Source organism: Eptatretus burgeri, chromosome 10 (genome assembly GCF_056783735.1).
Source record: "Eptatretus burgeri isolate ZD-2024b chromosome 10, Ebu_testis_v1, whole genome shotgun sequence".
In the NCBI taxonomy this organism is placed as follows: Eukaryota; Metazoa; Chordata; class Myxini; order Myxiniformes; family Myxinidae; genus Eptatretus; species Eptatretus burgeri.
In genome coordinates this window covers 94,715,206-94,734,969 of record NC_140970.1, presented here as the reverse complement: position 1 = coordinate 94,734,969, position 19,764 = coordinate 94,715,206, and the positions used below count along the sequence as shown (strand labels likewise).

The 19,764-nt window shown below is 44.1% G+C and overlaps 1 long non-coding RNA gene across 3 annotated transcripts in view; it reads right to left on the bottom strand.

Annotated features, from left to right (window-relative positions):
* Positions 1 to 19,764, bottom strand: part of LOC147019170 (uncharacterized) — an 82,663-nt gene that overhangs the window by 32,172 nt on the left and 30,727 nt on the right. For 2 of the 3 annotated variants that reach the window (XR_015062664.1, XR_015062662.1), the window contains one exon: positions 11,037 to 11,165. This is a non-coding gene — a long non-coding RNA (uncharacterized LOC147019170). The remainder of the gene's footprint in view (positions 1 to 11,036; positions 11,166 to 19,764) is intronic. The other variant, XR_015062663.1, reaches the window with a different exon arrangement.

Here is a 19,764-nt window from a genome sequence, read left to right as displayed (position 1 = left end):
ATCATAACTGATTGGTAAATGTCCTGTGCCAGCTCCTGCACTGTCTCACCGGGCTTTAATCTGCGGTGCTGGAGCTGGGCCCGCACCAGATCACAGTTCGCTGCGAACCCAAACCGACGGCTCAACGCCTCGCAAATGTGGGAGCTGGTCAACATCCCCTCCGCGATCACATTTAACACATCTGCGGCTGGTCCCCGCAACGTTGCCACCAAATTCCCTGTACGTTCCCGCTCATTCCACCCGTTTAGTCGGGAAATACACTCAAATTGCGTCAGAAAAGCTTCAAGGCTCCCTGACCCGTCAAAATTTACCAGGGGGATCACTTTTACGGTGGCCCGCTTCTCAGTTTCTCCCTTGTCCGAATCCAGCCCAGGGATCAAACACCCTTGTGGCTGCGTATCCAATTTCGGAGCCCACTGTGGCCAAAGATGTTTTGTGGTGAGGGTCTCATGGGTCAATTTTGCCTCCTGTTCCAAACGTTGAATGGACCGATTCACCTCTTCCCGCAGGATCTTCTGGGCCCGCACAATCTCCTCCAAGGCTCCGTCGCGAGTTTGTAGCTGCTCCTCAACCAACCCGGACACTCTACTTACAAAAGACGGCTCTACCAGGCCTTTATCCAAGACTTCATCTTGGCTCATAATTTTATCTTGTTCGTCCAAACGAGCCTTCAATCCTTTTACCTCCTCCGCCAAATTCATCCCTTGCTTCCTCAGCTCTCCCCACTCTTCTACTTGCAGCTGCATACGAGCATCCACACAGGCACGTTGACGTTCCAGGCTTTCATCCACTTTATCAACCCGAATGTTCTTTGCATCAATTTTATCTACCAATTTTTTTCGTATATTTTCCCCCTCCAATGTAATTTCTATCTTTGTTTCCTCCAATATATCCTTGAATTTACTTTGTATTTCCCCCAATTGAACATCCACACACTCCTGCATCTCAGTTTTCATTTTCTCCATCTTTTCCCCCAATTCATCCCTCATTAAATCAATCTGTGCACCCAACTGTTCCCCCATTACCCCCAATTGATCTGTCATTTCTGCCATTTGGGCCGTCATGTCTGCCCTCTGTGCCGTCATGTCTGCCCTCTGTGCCGTCATGTCTGCCCTCTGTGCCGTCATGTCTGCCCTCTGTGCCGTCATGTCTGCCCTCTGTGCCGTCATGTCTGCCCTCTGTGTCACGAATTGATTTTCCATTTGTGCCGTCATTTCTGCCCTCTGTGTCACGAATTGATTTGCCATTTGTACCGTCATGTCCGCTATTAAACGTTCCAACAGTGTCTGGATCGTCATCGCACCGGTTTCCGGCGCTGCCGGCCCTGCTACGGGCGATGAAGCACGGTCCACGCTTGGAATGGGGGAGGTTCCAATCCTACCCCCGTCTCTCCCTCCTTCCCCCGACTCGCTGCTAGACACGTGGCCTTCCTCCTCAAGCATCTGCACATCCGCCATGGTGCAGAAGTCCCGTTTGCCGCCAATTAAATTTAATTTGAAAACTCCCGCCAAAATTTTCCCGCGCTCTCGCGCTTTTCTGCAGTAATTTTATATTCCAATTCGTGGCGAGATTTTAGTCCTGGTATATTCTCCCGATACCAAATATAATTTAGAGGGGTTCGAACATCCCACTCCTGACACCAATGTGACGTCCACGGGACTTGAACAGTCCCGCTAACGTAGAATGAGCCGAAACGATGGAGGCGGTTTATTTCTATAACCCAAAGATGGCGGTTTTAATTGCTCTACCGCAAACGGGACGAGGAAGGTGGCACAAGTTGCTTTTCACTGAGTTAATGATGTTTATTTCTCTAACCAGAAATAATAAGACTCGGCAAGAGGAGGGATCCGGGGCGATTCGACGGGATGGTGGTGTGGGTTCGGGTGTGGGGAAAACACAAACAATTCCAATGGATATACCAATCTCAAACCCTCTAAGGCGCCAGGTACACACACACACACACACACACACACACACACACACACACACACACACACACACACACACACACACACACACACACACACACACACAACGTAGCTGGTCCTGGTGGTCAGGCTGGCCCGTGGTGGTGACGCAACAGTCCCTGGATTGGCGTTGGACGAGCTGGCGTTGCGCTCGTCTGGTGCAGGAGATACCGTGGTGCTGTCGACCTCCTGGTGTCGGCGCAAGTCCGCTCACAGCCGCCAGGGAGCCAGTTCTGGCGACAAGTTGCGAGCAGGAGAGGGAGGCAGGTCCGCCCGCCGTTCGACCCCGTACTCCGAGCCAGCAGAACCCCAGAGCCAACCGAGGTGAGGCACGAGGCACAGCAAGGCCACGAGACACGATGAAACCAGGATCGAATCAGCGCAACAACACAACACGCTCCCAGCACAACAGCCTCCACCAGAACGGTTTTTCTGTACCGATCTTCTTCCTCCTCACCTTTTCCCCGAACAGAGCCTTTTTATCCTCGAGTCCTCGTCACTTCCAATCGAGCCGTTTTATTGGCCCTCCGCCGTCGCCTTCCGCCAATCGTGATCACGGGGCAGAGCCATCCGCAGCACTGTCCTGTGACGTCACGGCAAGCCTCCAGGGAATACTAAAAGAGGTTTACGCAGACACACTTACCCTATCCCGTATCCCTATCTAATTACGTGACAATTATCATTTCCCCCTTGAAGAAATGGACATTTACTAGACAACTTATCACCACTGAATTGCTACTTATTACATCGAGATCCTGGTACACTCGAACAGCATGGCATACCTAATTAAACATCCAAATTACCCTTTGAATGCATTCCTCCCCTCAGACGTAACAATATGTATATATTTATATATGTGGGTATATATATATATGTATGTATATATTTATATATATATATATATATATATATATATATATATATATATATGTATGTATATATTTATATATATATATATATATATATATACACATATATACATATGTATATATATATACATATATACATACATATATATACATACATATATACATATATACATATATACATATGTGTATATATACACATATATACATATGTATATATATACATATACACATATATACATATGTATATATATATACATATATATATATGTATATCTTCTTCTTCTTTCGGCTGCTCCCATTAGGGGTCGCCACAGCGGATCATCCGTATGATTCGCATAGTGATTTGGCACATGTTTTACACCGGATGCCCTTCCTGACGCAACCCTGGTCGCCTCTTACGACACAGGGATATGGATACACCTATTTTAACCGGGGTATACACCGGCCCAGTTTACTGGTACTCAATTCGCCGACCTCGGAAGGATGACAGGCTGAGTCAACCCCCTGGTGTATTAATTCAGTGGCCCAACGGGGCTTGAACTCAGGACCTTTTGGATCCCAAGCCGCTGCCCTAACCACTGCACCAACACCAGGCTATATATGTATATGTATATATATATATATATATATATATATATATATATTTATATATATATATATATATATATATATGTATATATATATGTATATGTATATATATATATATATATATATATATATATATATTTATATATATATATATATATATATATATGTATATATATATATATGCATCTGGTTTCATACACACACTGAGGTACAAATCAAAGGGGTCACCATAAGGGTCATGTTTGCATTGAAGGGGGAAATTAAATTTTAATTTGAGAAAAAAAGAAAAGGTGGGTGATCACGGAAAGAAGGAAGGTATGAAGTGCAAAAATGAGGAAATAGGAATCAAGAGAAGGGAGCGGGTGAACATGTAAGTCATGAGTTAATGATATCCAGGGTTTCCTCTGGCTGCCTCTATTTCCAGTGTACTTATAAGCAGCAACTTACTTTATATATGACTATCCCATGATGTATGTCTCAAGGCAGGTCAGGTGTCCCTCATGGTAATATTCTGGGACGAAGACTGGTATTGATGTACTTTGCCACAGGAAAATCCATGATGTCACTTGACAGATAACTCTACTTTGTGCAAGATAGTTTTGCTTCCCTCCACCAGATGGCTCGTGGCAGCATCCCTCTCTGCCAATCTGGAGAAAAGCAACTGGTCATCCCCTTGTAAGATGTGTTTTTTAGTACAAGAAAGACCCATATTCCTACTTTATCCCTCCATGAGGACCGTCAGGTTAATCTCCAAATTAATATCTGTGGTCAGCCTCTGGGAGTGCCCCTCGGTCTCATTTTCAGCTATAACTTGTTCTCGGCGAATCGTATCTCCAAACTGGCCTTCAGAGCTGAATGCCACCTCTGAACTCTTCACAGGGCCAAGTCCTTCCTCTTCTGTCTTTGTTTTATAACAGTGGAATAAGCTTTGGAATATGGCTCCCCACTGTCGATGGATGCTGCCGCCTTCAAAATTGCACCCATTGAGGCCCTGGAATCTAAGGCCCTCCATGTAATTGGGATCTCACATCGGGAAGCTGTCTCAAAGTTTGTGTGCTCTGCACCAATGGCAACTTGGTGGTGTTTCAGTTTTTATTAACCAGCTCAATTCAGGACTTGCTCATCCTGCCTTGCTGCCCTATCACATACCTCCTCACTGACTCACTGAATGTTATTAAAGACCGATAAGTGATGGGGCCGCAAGGCTGTCAGGTCAGGCCAGATTAGATCTGCGACTTCATTCAGGTATCATGTAAACCTGTACGAACCTATTTAATGGTCACGTTGTCGGCGACTAAACTGTGATCTGCCACCAGGTTTCCTGGTGAGGAGGATGTATGGATATGAACACCCAGCAGGATTCAAAACAAAACCTGTCAAAGGGCGGAGGAGCTCCTTGTGAGCCAACGGCCATCCATATATCGTGCCAAACTGTGTCGGCGGACATCCTCCTGCAATTGGGTTACATTTTTTTTAGGAGGTTCATGGCAGGATTTGCACTCCGGCCACCATAAAACCCTTCAACCCGCAAAACATACCACAAAGGAATCTGAAAACCCACTCCGTGAGAATACCTCCTGAGCAGCTGCCCTCCGCAGGGCAGCTCACAAGATGATGAGATTGGGGCAAAGCCTTCACGACCCCCACTCTTTTATGAAAGGAGGAAAACCACGGGGTAACCTTCCCAGGTCAGGTTGCGCTAGTGTGTGTCGGGGTGGTGCTGAGGTGTCATCCACCAGACGGCAGTCTCCTTGGGTTAACCTGAGGCGGTCCCTTCGGGCGGGTGCCTGAAATGTCCTATCCCAAAGACAGGATGATCTCCTGTCTCTTTTATCATCTGAGCTCCAACATTTGAACTTCAGTATTTCAGCACTCTCTGAGATTCAGAGACCGGATAGTGGTGAGATCATGACAGGTGGTTACACCTAGTATTGGTTTGGTCACTCTAATGGTTAGGCCGAAGTCACATTTGTCACGGCGGCCGTGGGGTCTACAAAATCTATGGCCACTAGCAATTATAGGGCGGCTGCAGTATTTCCACGGTCACAAAATGTAGCAGTCACATATGTTTTTATTTTTAGGGGAGCCGCACGGCATATTTATAAATTGTGGAGACCGAAAACGTGGGGGTGCCGTACGGTCTTTGATTTGATGTCGCACGGTGACCTTAGGGCGTTCCTGTGGCAGCCATCGAATTTTCAAGGCAGAGGCAAGGTGCCCGCAGTGGGGCCCTAAGGCAAACGTGCAGCCAGATGGACGGTAACGAGTGGGTTCTTTTTTTTTAACCAGTTCTTTTGTTTCGGCTTGTCGAATTGCTACGGCGAACGTAGAAATGAAAAAAGTTATAACTCCACGCTATAATTCCACGGCGACCCCTACGGCCTGTAAAATATAGCCAAAGGGCGTAGGACCACCCTGAGGCCACCGCACGTTTCTGTCAATTCAGAGGGCGTATGGCTGCCGTATCCTCGCCGTAGAGCAAATGTGACTTAAGCCTTTACATGCCCAAGGAGTTGCTGTTGCTGTGTCCAATAAGATGACTTCACTGATAATTGAGGTAACACCGGACAACGAGCGTATTATGAGAATAAGGATCTGTCACTCCTTGGGTATCGTTTCCCTGGTCTTTGAACATGGTCCAACCGAGGTTAGTGATCTCATTGTGAAGGACGCATTATATGCCGCACTTGAGTCTGTGGTTGAGCAGTGCACCAGGTGAGATACTCTTCGAGTCTTGGAGGATTTTAATGCAATGACTAGCACTGATAGGGATGGTTATGAGGTGTGTGTTGGTCCCCATGGGTCAGGAACTGTGAACCAGAAAAGCACAAGTTCCTTGACTTTGCAAGAAGTCATGGACTTAAGGTGGCTGGTTCATGGTTTCAGCGCCCACGGGCTCATCGCTGGACTTGGAATTCCAATGCTGGCGGTGTGGCAAAGGAGATTGACCATTTCCTCATTGACGGTCGTTGGAGGATGATCCAGAACTGCAGGGTCTACCGGAGTGCTCAGTTCCTCAATACTGACCACAGGCTTGTTGTAGCAACTCTAAAGCTGCACCTTCAATCCTGGAGAATGGTACCATCCCATCTTCGGCTGGATGTTGGTAAGCTCAAAGATGAGAAGGCAGCTAAAGAGTTTGTGAACAGGCTGAGTGTGGATTTGGGGGGGTCTGGGTGCTTTGGGGAATCCTGAATAGTTGTGGAGTGTCTTCAAGACCACCGTCTTTGATGTTGCCAGTGCATGTCTCAGAACTCACCATTGGGCAGAGAAGAATTTTGTCTCTCAACGGACACTGGATACCATTGCCCAGAGTCGAAAGGTCAGGCTGAATGGCAGAGCTGAGTTGGCCACCATCTGCTTGAGCACCAGCATCCAGAGCAGTCAGGCTTTACACCAAAGAGGTCAACAGTTGACTGTATCCTTGCTCTTCGGGTCCTCACCGAACGCAGATGAGAGTTTCTGCTTGCAGCCTATGTTGATCTCTGTAAAGAGGCAGGTGCTGCTTGCAGCCTATGTTGATCTCTGTAAAGCATTCGATTCAGTGAATCGGGATGCTCCCTGGGGGATTCTTGATCTTTGTGGGGTGCCACCAAAACTGATCAATCTGATGTCTGAACTCTACTCTGGTACTGAGAGTGCTGGGAGATGTGCTGGTACCATCTCTGATTTATTTCCAGTTGTTACTGGAGTTCGTCAGGGGTGTGTACTGGCCCCCACACTTTTCAGCACTTGTCTGGACTGGATTCTGTGGAGGATATCGAAGAGATCAAGCTGCGATGCATAATTTGGGAATGTCAAGATCTCTGACCTTGATTTCGCAGATGATGCAGTTATCCTTGCGGAGACTCTGGAGATCCTTTTGGGTCCCGTTGAGGTGCTGAATGAGGAGTCATACCTTCTGAGATTACGGGTTTTCTGGGTCAAAACTAAGTTCCAGGCTTTCAATGACATCTTGGATGCTGCTACTGTATCTTGACTGAACTTGTTTGTGGTGAGGATGTTGAGGTCGTGGAGAGATTCATTTACCTTGGCAGTGATATTCATGTCTCTGCTGGCTGTGAGCCAGAGGTCAATAGATGTCTGGGTTGAGCCTGGGGAGTCAAGGATTCACTGGATCATGGGATGTGGTGCTGCCGGTACCTGTGCGGGAGGACGAAAGTCCGAGTCTTCAGGTCCTTGGTGTTTCCAGTCTTGCTCTATGGATGTGATACGTGGACTCTGACCAAGGTTCTGAGATGGCGACTTAATTCCTTTGGTACTCGGTCTCTTGGGAAAATCCTTGGCTATCGCTGATCGGACTTTGTATCCAATGAGTTGTTGCTGAGAGAGACTCAAATGAGATTTTTTGCCTGCACTGTTTGTGAGCGTCAGCTGCTGCTGTATGGACATGTGGCTCATATTCCTGACACTGATTCTGCTCACCAGGTTCTCTCAGCGAGGGTGCCCCGTGAGTGGAGGAGGCCAATGGGCTGACCACGTGCCTTGTAGTTGCAGCGGGTTGATCAGCATCTCAAGGAGATGAGGATTTGCCAGGCATCTACCTGGAGGATTGCCAGACCGAGGCTCCTGGAGTACTGGCGGAAAGTGGATGCAGCGACGCGCTACTCTGTCGCATGCTCCCACACCTGACCTGACCTGACATATCTCCCCAGGCCCTGCCTCTTTCATTTGCAAATGTTCTGCCAGAAACCGTTTTGTTGATGACCCCTACAGCCTCCCAAAAAGTCTAAAGTAAATGCTCATCTCCGTTCCTTCACATCCCTCTTTTATCGCCTGCGTTACTGTCTTCCTGAGTCAGTGTCTCGAGCTTTTCCCTCCAAGATTTCAGCTTTGCTGTCCACCATCAATTACATCATGGCATCTCATATTTCCACTGCTGATTTTTACTTCACCCACTGAGAATCTGTTGCTACCTTTCTACAATTCTTCTCTTTGTACTGCGATACATGTTTGTTGTTATCCGACTGTTTCCCCTTTGCTCCATTTTTCCTGTCGATCCAAGCTCACCCCCTATTGCTCTGCTTTTCTGGGACATTCATTATCTTGATTCAAAAGCACTCCACAAGTTTTGCATTTGCAAGAAGTCGATAGCCAGTGAAGTCACAGTGCGGCTGACGGTTCATTTTCGTGAATCATGCCGTTGTTCAGAAAGCTTGCCGAACAACCTGTCACCCGTTTAGAGATGTAAATCTTCCTTCAGCTTTCGGAATTGCAGACTTAATGTACAATGGTCCAAACTCCACATTCCTTTTCTCAGGATCCTGGAACGACTTTTTCACAAAGTAATTAAATACTCAATAATCAAACGTAAGATGTTGTGAACTTTGCCAAACAAGAGGAGTGCCATTAAATATTATCAATTGTCTCATTGAGTTGATACATTTCATTTACATTGTCAGTAATTCACCAAACTATCTGCCTGTAGAATCCAAGGCCAACTCCACTCTAGAATGACTGACTTCCTCCACTCTTCTAGTCAATGTGTGGCTCCCAATGGAACTCTTTAATCTCCTCTCCCTGTCAAGGCTGGAGTACCCCAAGGCAGTGTTCCAGGCACTTGGAAAATGTCTTTCAATCCTGAGAAATATCTATCTATCTATCTCTGTCTCTGTCTCTGTCTCTGTCTGTCTCTGTCTCTGTCTCTGTCTCTGTCTCTGTCTCTGTCTCTGTCTCTGTCTCTGTCTCTGTCTCTGTCTCTGTCTCTGTCTCTGTCTCTGTCTCTGTCTCTCTCTCTCTCTCTCTCTCTCTCTCTCTCTCTCTCTCTCTCTCTCTCTCTCTCTCTCTCTCTCTCTCTCTCTCCAAAAGGACTGTTGTGAAAACCCTTCCATCTACATTCTTAACAACCCTCTCAAAGAGGTTCAGTTGCTCAAACTCTTGGGTTTCACTCTCATCCATGATCTCGCTTGGGCAAGCCACTTTTCAAAGTTTGTCTCCATAGCCAGACATCCTCCGTCGTGCAAAGTCCTTCCTTGGCACACGTGAACTCCTGTCCACCTACAAGGGTTTCATCCACAGCTTAATGGAATAACGCTCTCCCCTGTGGGCTGGCTCCCCTGCCTCACATCTTGCTCAGCTTGACGCAGTGGAAACGAAGGCTTTCAAGATCATTAGAATCTCTTGCGATGAAGCTGGGTCTACGAGCCTATCACTTCTCCATAGGCCGGTGGTCTCTCCGACTTCTTCTGCCTCATTTCTGGTCTCGCACCCTCTGCTCTTTCCGTGCTTTGTCCCCTCCAAGTATTTGCAGGATGCACATGGTACACCAGCAACCCCCCAACCTCATGAAACTGCATAAATCCAGGACCACTGCTCACCTCCACCCAATTTATTCCACTTTTATCTCACCTGTGCAATGACCTTCCATACTCTCTTCAATCTGATTCTTCCTTCCAGGTGTTCAACACAGCTGTTTGCCCACCATTTCAAGTAATCCCCCATCCAAAAACGATTATCTTTTCTCCACCCATTTTAAACCATCCCCAACCCTTCTCGAATTTTGTTTCTGCATCCATCTTGTCCACCCCTTGCATTCCCCCCTAACCTTCATCGTTGTCTGCATCCCTTGTTTTTGGCAGTCTCCTTTCTTCCTCCACCCTGTGATTGCCGTTTCCCCTTTTTCTCCTGCTGTTCCCTAATTGTTATGCTGTGTCCTGTGAACTGTTCTGTGTTCTAACTCACTGCTAAGACCATATATATATATATATATATATATATATATATATATATATATATATGTATATATATATATATATATATATATATATATATATATATATATATGTATGTATATATATATATATATATATATGTATATATATATATATATGTATATATATGTATATATATGTATATATATGTATATATATATATATATATATATATATATATATATATATATATATATATATATATATATATATATATATATATATATATATATATATAAAAAATTTCAGTCCACTAACTTCAGTGGTGTAGGTAACAATATAAAAGAACCTTTTCATTCGATTAAATCATCCATGTGTATTGTTTGAGGAGGGGAAGAGAATGACAGTTGCATTACCAATCAGAATATTAAAAGGTGCCTTCGTGGATATAAAGATTAGTGTTGAGAAATCTGAATCTTTGCGAGTTAAGGTGTTTGTGAACAGTGAGAGTTCGGTGTAGTTAATCCTGTGTTGGACCACAGATTCGTAGTATGGTCTCTCTGGATGAATGACAAGGGGTATATGAGGGTGATGAGCTTGGTAAAGAAGTTAATTCAAAAGGGAAACCAAAACTCGTGTATTTTTACATACACCGATGGTTAAACCTCGGCTGAATGGTCTTGTGATTGGTGCTTCATCAGAGAATTGCATCACAAATCGTGCCATCCATCGGATGGATATTGAGCTGGGTGTCCCGTCTGCTGGCATTACTTGATGGACGTTAAAAAATATCTGTGTGTGTGTGTGTGTGTCTGTCTGTCTGTCTCTGTCTCTGGTGTTCTGCCCAAAGACAGATTCAGTGCTGTCAAATCAGCCCCAAGGAAAGGGCAGCATTGGGTTGTTTGCCTTTTCCTACCCAGAAGTATGATCAAGGCAGGAATTTGTCATTTTTGTTCACTCACCTACTCACCTAGTCGTTGGGAAAGACACCATGGGTTGTTTGATGTCCACCAGCATCCTGCACCAGTTGACAGGACACCAGTTTATCGTCCATCCGAGGAAGAGCACGTGCATCCGATGAATTGCCCTACCTGTGAAACACCAGGATGACGGTTTATCGCTAGGTCGGGATTGTAAACCAGGTTAGACAGCTTTGCCATGAATGCGCATACCTCAAGGCTATTACTTGCAAACAAGACAATTCCTGATTTTTTTCGAAAATTGTATTTGCTTTATTTAAAACGGGGAGGACAGGTAAGTTATTTGAGCAAGCTGAACGTCAAACAGGTATTTCAGAGCAACTGTTATTTGTTCATGAAACTGGAAGAGCTGATAAGATTAAAACTCAAGTTCATTTTAAACCCGAAAGGGACAGTGTGAAGACAAAGGACAAAACGGTATTCACTGGTCATTGTTTCATGTTGTGTTTTGAATTGTTTGAACCTCAAATAAACATGTTATTATCCCCAATTTTGATTCATATCGACAGCTAACAAAGGTACCTGGCGTTGCCTCGTAACGTCGGATCCCTCCTCCCACCCTTCTCCGACCTCCACCCTTTCCCTCCCTCTTACCACCCCAGTTCTAACCCCAGAGCAGCCCACATATGGTGGATAATGTGAAAAAGACAAGTCTGAAGGCGACGATGGTTCACGAGCGGTACTTGACGATGTAGATTGTTTAAGAAGTCAAGGATGAGACAAAGTGATAATTTTTGACCAAGTTATAATTAATTATGGTGGTCTTCAATCAACAGCTGCAAAATGTGGAAAACCATCTTTCGTTCAACAACTTTCAAAATTTGACCTTTGGATAACCTTTAAAGGTCACAAAACAATGTTGTGGACATTAAAATAAGGAAACAGGATACGTGCTATAGCTTAATGGAGTTAGTTCGTGGAAGAAGGTCGAAAACCCGGTTTGATTCCCACAACTTTGAAAATTTGAGCTTTGTGGCCTTTAAAGGTCAAAGGTCAAGGATTATGACCTTTGGTGCAAAACTTCCTCCGGAACATTCCAGGAACAATATAACGTCATATAGGCTATATGGCATTTCGCACTCCTCGGATTATCCATACTTTGATGAAATCGGCGTAAAAGCAAACTTGAAGGGGGCGCCACGGGCAAGGTGTTCGAGATAGAGAAAAATGGTTTCAAGACATTAGGTGGGGAATGACCTCAATATTATGCATAAAAAATATTGTCATCCCAGCTCTCAAAGTTTGGGTGGTCGTATGATTTTTATGTCAAAATTCGCAATTTTCTAAGTTTTTGACCTTGTGACAAAAATGAAAAATCGGACAACGACAAGTTTTAGATAATTCATTTTGCTAATCCAATACCGAAGAACCCATCCCATTCAGTCAATTCCCTCGGAGAAGATATATTTTTAATCCGACTACCCCATAAAAATGGCTAATTTTTGGGCGTGGCTCCGTGAGCATAACACACCCTCATCCAGGAAAACACAACTAGACATTGATATCGAACACATAAACAAGTTTCATCAAGATCGGATCAAAGTGCACGGAGTTATACTCTGGACAGACAGACAGACACACAGACATAACGAATACAGTGGTCACTCTGGCTGGCGCTCGTGAAGCAATATTCAAACATCAGTTCTGTTGTCAGACGATCGGAACGCACTCTCGAAACATCGAGATCAGAATACGGATCAAAATCGCTCGTTTATAAATTTTCCCAATTGAGTGGGAATTTTTCAAAGAGTAAACGAATTGAAATATCATTACAATAAAATACTACACATCGGGGTCTGGTCGTCTTTTTTCCTGTGCAGCACAAGGCTGCCAGTATCATCATTGACTGAGGGTGTGGCAGTGCTGCTGATGCAGTGCCCCTGTAGGTTAGAGCAGGAGTTTGGAATTTGGCCAGGATGCCGGAGATAGCTCCCCTACCTTTTGCGAAGGACACCACAAATGGACGTTTAAAGGTCCCATGACACCAAAAGTACTGAAATTGCATGTATATGTCCTATAGGAGTTTTTCATCGTGATTTCTGATCTGACAATGTTTTTTCACAATACTCGTTCTGTAAAATGTAAAATTAAAAAAACAAACCTCTTCGGGAACGCCCCTAAAAATTCTGCCGAAATCTACTGAAAAGGGCGTAACCCACATGACGTCATCTCCAGAACGACAAAGGCTGCACGTAAATTACAGGTTGGTGGTCTACGTGATTCTATTGGCTTGCCGTGTGTTTCCACATTCGATTGGTCGACTCAATCGCTTCGTTCATTTCTGCTTTTAAAAAATCAAACATTTGGTTTTGAATAATGGATGGCATGGACTTTGATTTGTCTGGTTGCGACAGTGAGTGTGAGAGAAATGAAGGATTTTGGTCTGAATCACATGGAGAATTGTCGGATAACATCGTCGCGGGAGGTGAAGTTCAGGCAGCTGGAAATGGAATACGGCCTTACCAGTTCGAGCCCGAAGCAGGACAAGCAGAGGAAACCGGCGATGAAATTCCCGGAGTTCATGATGATCGAGAGGACATCGAAGGAAGACTTGGCAATAACAACTGGTTAGACTAAATCCTATTCGTATTCGGAAATATTTTAGTGAGGGGACGTGACCAGCGCAGCGCAGCGGACACGTTTCTCCGCGGCGAATGATTCGCAAGCAAGGCCAGCCCATGTCATCGGCCGTATCTCTCCGCGCATAAAACGAAGCAATCTCGCTGTCCGGATACGATGAAAACTTGTGTGCAGAACACACCTTGCGACACAATTGTCTAGAGTAGTCCGATAAATCTGACTTTCTGTTGCATTTTTATTTATTTTATTCCTACTGTCGTCATGTTGTGCCATTAGAAAACAATGAAGAAAAGAGAATAATAAAAGAAAGCTACAGCACGTCAGATTTATCAGACTAGTCGGACGGACGACGAATTTATCGGACGAGTCTAGACTCCAGAGTTGACAAGTAACTTGTATTAGCACGCACACAATGTATAAGTCAATGCGTAAGAGTCCTGAGGCTATGAGGCCGTGTAATAGGACAGATAAATTTGTCTTTCATAGTTGTGCCAACATATTTTTCCCTGTTCATTTATTACAGCATTTTGGCTAAATGTTAATGAATAGCAAGCCAATGGAAGCAGTACCTTCACTTTAGAATAAACCCATGTATGTCGAGTGCAGCCATACCTGGCTTGCACGTATGTGGAGTCGTACCTATCCCAGCAGGCTGGTTTCAAGGAATAATTCAATAAGTTGCAAAATGTGGATGCAGGTTTTTCACATTGTTTGATATAAAAATTATCTCCTTGCACCTTGAAATGATGCAATATTAATCTTTAGTATTTTACTTGTATGTCCCTGGAAGTTATTTTTTTAATCGAAAGGTTCAACAGTCACATTTAATATTTTGTGGACATGGTATAGCCCTTTATTGTGCATACATGTATTGGATTTGTACACGACTACGACAAGGTAGTAAAGGGATAAATAATTGCCTCGTGGTTGTTGTGCATACACAGCTCGGAAGCAGAATTTCTTTTCCGCGAAACAATCACAGGAATTAAGACGATCAGTGAGATAGCAAACACATGTGCACAATGCATTTGTACGTACTTTATACGGCGCGCGACATCTAGTCAATCCACTCTGAGCGAGTCGTGTTCTGGAGATAACGTGAACGGTCACGTGACCTGCGGTTCGCTGAAGTCAATTTTTTTGAGGGGCGGGGCATAGTAAGTTGTGAAAAGCACGAGAAATGTTCGAAATATTGGTCTAATTATCCCATTTTTTATTTTGATAAAGAAACATGAGTGATTTCTTCACTTGGAAGGTCAAGTTAATATATAAATAACCAGAAATTTTGGAGTGTCATGGGACCTTTAATGTCCACCAACTAATTCTGGCAGATGTGACACCCAGTTTAACATCCATCTGAGGAACAGCACACACATTTATTATCACACAGCCGGTGAAACACTGGGATGACAGCTTATAGCTGGGTCGGGATTTAAACCCAGGCTAGGCAACTTCAAGCAAGTGTGCAAACTTCAATGCCATCCTGCTGTGGAGTGGGGATGCATTGCTTTGTAGCCACTGAAAACATTTTTCAATTCTTTCTTGAACCCGTAGTTCGCTCTACTCATTCTAATCCTGTAATTTATTTTGCCTTCCAAACTCCAGGGATATCCCCACGGAGAACCAAGCCGTGGTCACCACGTCTCGTGTTCACGCTGCAGCTTTCGCCGACTTTAAAATTAATTTTTGCACTCAGTGACGTTACACTTCGGGCATATTAGTTCATCTTTTCTTCACTCAATACAATTGGCGGAACAGTAGAAAAAGATCCGTTTAATGCTTTGGCAATTTCACGTGTTCTTGTGTAAGTATGGAGAAGATAGAAACATATAGCCTTCCTTAAATAAATACACTTATATATGCTTTGTTATGCAAAATCGGTAATTTCTAAACATTTTCAGATTTCACTCCAGATTTTGACACTTATTTAGTCCACCGAATCCGATCCTCAATTCGAAATCATATTTGAGAGTAGATCATGTTTCCAAGGTAAGGCATTTTTAGTTGGACCGAATCAAAATGGCAGCTAAGACCCCTGCAAGGTGAAGTTGGGGTGATCAAGGATAAGCCTTTCATGAGGGTAATCCATTAATTATCTTCCAAAGGGGTGTTTAAATTATCCCAAACACCCCGCACTCCCTTGGAGTTCTCTGAGTATGCATGCAAAGTTTGAGGCCACAAGTTTTCATCTATGGTTTTGGAGTTGGTGAGGAGACACACACACACACACACACACACACACACACACACACACACACACACACACACACACACACACACACACACACACACACACACACACACACACACACACACACACACACACACACACACACACACACAGTCTGATTGACTAACATTTATTATTTTGGATAAAAGATATATAGATGTGCGAGAACCGATTGTCTCAGACAGTATTTGTGAGCCGGGACTTGAGACAGAAGGTGTCGATGAATTCCACGGGTCATTCGAGAGTTATGATATGGAATACAATAGGAACAATAAAACAAAAACGAGGGCAACAACAAAGACTTCCATGTACTTGGGGGCTCGTTTAGAAAGTGCTTCCCATCTGAACCCTCAGCTCATGATGCAGCAAACCCAGATTCAAACCCCACGTACATTACCTATAGAGAGTCTACAACCCCCTTTCAAAGTTTTCACCTTTTGTTGCCTTATAGCCTGGAACTAAATTTCATTAAGTCATACTTTTTACAACTTTATTTACACATCGTAACCCACAACTTCCAAGTGAACAAAACAAATTCTACAAATTTCAGAAAATTAATGAAAAATACAAACTAGAATATCTTGGTTGGATAAGTGTCCACCCCTCCTGAGTTAATACCTGGTGGAAGCACCTTTGACAGCAATTACAGCTGTGAATCTGTTGGGATAGGTGTCCACCAACTTTGCACACCTTGATTGGACAATATTTGCCCATTCTTCTGTACAAAACTGTTCAACTCAGTCAAGTTGCGTGGAGAGCGTTGATGGACAGCAATCCTCAGGTCATGCCACCGATTTTCGATTGGATTTAGGTCGGGGCTCTTACTGGGCCACTCAAGGATATTTATCTTTTTGTTCCTTAGCCACTCCAGTTTAGCTTTGACTGTGTCCGTCGGGTCATTGTCATGCTGAAAGATGAACTTCAGTCCCAATTTCAGCTTTCTTACAGAGAGCAGCAGGTTTTCCTCTCGGATTTTTCTGTATTTTGCTTCGTCCATTTTCCCTTCCAACCCGACAAGTACCCCAATCCCTGCTGATGAGAAACATCCCAATAACAGGATGCAGGCACCACCATGCTGGACAGTGATGGTGTTCTTTGTGCGATGTGCTGTATTGGGTCTGTGTCCTCCAGCAGAGGAAACCTTCAGGAACAGCTGATTTTATTCTGAAATAATCAGAATCACCACAATTTAACTCAGGTGGAGGCCAATGAATTTGGTGTGTGATTTTGAAGGTGATTGGTTACACCTGAGCTGATTTACAATTGTTATTATTACTATAAGGGGGTGGACACTGATCCAAGCAAGGTATTCAAGTTTTTGTATTTGTAATTAATTTTTTGAAATTCGTAGAAATCGTTTTTCATTTGGAAGTTGTGGGTTACGATCTGTAAATAAAGGTGGAAAAAGTCTGATTTAATGTAGTTTAATTCCAGGCTATAAGGTAAAATAAGGTGAAAATTTTGAAAGGGGGTGTAGACCTTCTATCGGCACTATATTTGTCTGTGTTTGTCTATCGTTTCCCAATATCCTTGCAATTCGGATAAAAGTTAACTCATATCTCATAACGTCCTTGTCCTGCATGCAATTTATGTCAAAGTTCCTCCATGAGTCTTAAAGATCGTAGTAAAAATAGAAAAAGGTCAAATGTGAAAATTTTCGGTCGAATCAACAGTCGGAACGAGCAAACAAAAGAAGAAACAAAGTATTGCAGGAAACAGATAAGATACAGCAAAACAATGCAAGAGCAACAGAGGCAGAATCATGGTGCACACATGTCCATGGTACATACTTGTTCATGACGTTTCATGGTGCATACATGTCCATGGTGCATACTTGTTTATGACGTATTCATGGTAGATACATGTCCATGGCACATTCACATCACATACTTGTATATGACGTATTCATGGTACACACATGTCCATGGCACATTCACGGGACATACTTGTCCATGGCACATTCACGGGACATACATGTCCATGGCACATTCACGGGACATACATCTCCATGGCACATTCACGGGACATACATGTCCATGGCACATTCACGGGACATACATCTCCATGGCACATTCATGGTACATACTTGTCCATCGCACATTCACGGGACATACATGTCCATGGCACATTCACGGGACATACATGTCCATGGCACATTCATGGGACATACATGTCCATGGCACATTCACGGGACATACATGTCCATGGCACATTCACGGGACATACATGTCCATGGCACATTCACGGGACATACATCTCCATAGCACATTCACGGGACATACTTGTCCATGGCACATTCACGGGACATACATGTCCATGGCACATTCACGGGACATACATGTCCATGGCACATTCACGGGACATACATCTCCATAGCACATTCACGGGACATACATGTCGATGGCACATTCACGGGACATACATCTCCATGGCACATTCATGGTACATACTAGTCTATGGCACATTCACGGGACATACATGTCCATGGCACATTCACGGGACATACATCTCCATGGCACATTCACGGGACATACATCTCCATAGCACATTCACGGGACATACTTGTCCATGGCACATTCACGGTACATACTTGTCCATGGCACATTCACGGGACATACATCTCCATGGCACATTCATGGTACATACTTGTCCATGGCACATTCACGGGACATACATGTCCATGGCAGATTCACGGGACATACATGTCCATGGCACATTCACGGGACATACATGTCCATGGCACATTCACGGGACATAAATGTCCATGGCACATTCACGGGACATACATGTCCATGGCACATTCACGGGACATACATGTCCATGGCACATTCACGGGACATACATCTCCATAGCACATTCACGGTACATACTTGTCCATGGCACATTCACGGTGCATACATCTCCATGGCACATTCATGGTGCATACATGTCCATGGCACATTCATGGTGCATACATGTCCATGGCACATTCACGGTACATACTTGTCCATGGCACATTCACGGGACATACATCTCCATGGCACATTCACGGGACATACATGTCCATGGCACATTCACGGGACATACATGTCCATGGCACATTCACGGGACATACATGTCCATGGCACATTCACGGGACATACATGTCCATGGCACATTCACGGGACATACATGTCCATGGCACATTCACGGGACATAATCTCCATAGCACATTCACGGGACATACTTGTCCATGGCACATTCACGGGACATACATCTCCATGGCACATTCACGGTACATACATCTCCATGGCACATTCATGGTGCATACATGTCCATGGCACATTCACATACTTGTATATGACGTATTCATGGTACATACATGTCCATGGCACATTCACATCAGATACTTGCTTATGACGCATTCATGGTGCATACATGTCCATGGCACATTCACGGGACATACATCTCCATGGCACATTCACATCAGATACTTGCTTATGACGTATTCATGGTGCATACATGTCCACGGTACAAACATGTCCATGGCAAATTCACATCACATACTTGTATATGATGTATTCATGGTACATACATGTCCATGGCACATTCACATCACATACTTGTTTATGACGCATTCACAGTACATACATGTCAATGGCACATTCACATCACATACTTGTTCATGACATATTCATGGTGCATACATGTCCATGGTACATACATTTCCATGGTACATTCACATCACATACTTGTATATGACGTATTCATGGTACATACATGTCCATGGCACATTCACATCACATACTTGTATATGACGTATTCATGGTACATACATGTCCATGGCACATTCACATCACATACTTGTATATGACGTATTCATGGTACATACATGTCCATGGCACATTCACATCACATGCTTGTATATGACGTATTCATGGT